Source organism: Octodon degus, unplaced genomic scaffold (genome assembly GCF_000260255.1).
Source record: "Octodon degus isolate 3935 unplaced genomic scaffold, OctDeg1.0 scaffold00098, whole genome shotgun sequence".
NCBI lineage: Eukaryota > Metazoa > Chordata > Mammalia > Rodentia > Octodontidae > Octodon > Octodon degus.
Genome location: NW_004524674.1, coordinates 3,945,008 through 3,945,593, shown reverse-complemented (window position 1 = coordinate 3,945,593; position 586 = coordinate 3,945,008). Strand labels below are relative to the sequence as shown.

Sequence of the window (586 nt, the reverse complement as noted above, 5' to 3'; positions counted from 1 at the left end):
CAGAAATCATGCTCATAGTTATATGAGCATAACTATTTCATGCTCATAGTTAATACAGGTGTGATGTCTCTTAACTAAAGCTAGAGAGACTTATAGCAAATTGGAGGACTCCATGAATAAATGGGTCTAAGAGGTAATGAGTTACTATTGCTAGGTCTCAAAAAAGTTATAAATGTAACTGTTAGCTCGAGTATTCATGCTTTGATTATATGTGCTCTAATTTCTCAAAAAATGTGTTCTTTGCTAGAAGATACCAAAACCCAGGTAATCATACAGGTAAAATCTATAGCAAATATGCTAGATTAAGATTCCCTTAACGTGCTTGCTTCGGCAGCACATATACTAAAATTGGAATGATACAGAGAAGATTAGCATGGCCCCCTGCACAAGGATGACATGCAAATTCGTGAAGCGTTCCATATTTTTATAAACCAGACACACATGTGTAAATATCGTATAGTCTCCCTAGTATAAGAACTCCAAAGAAAAAATACAAATAGAAAGATATTATACAAGTAAAATGAAAGAAGGATCTCAAGGACTAACTAATCAAGAGAGGGAAAGGAGAAGAGCTAGGAAACATGAA

At 34.6% G+C, this 586-nt stretch overlaps 1 non-coding gene across 1 annotated transcript; it reads left to right on the top strand.

Annotated features, from left to right (window-relative positions):
* The first annotated feature begins 318 nt into the window (after positions 1–318).
* On the top strand, positions 319–426 carry LOC111818635. The gene has a single exon (XR_002822584.1). It is a non-coding gene; the product is annotated as a U6 spliceosomal RNA (small nuclear RNA).
* Positions 427–586: the final 160 nt, after the last annotated feature.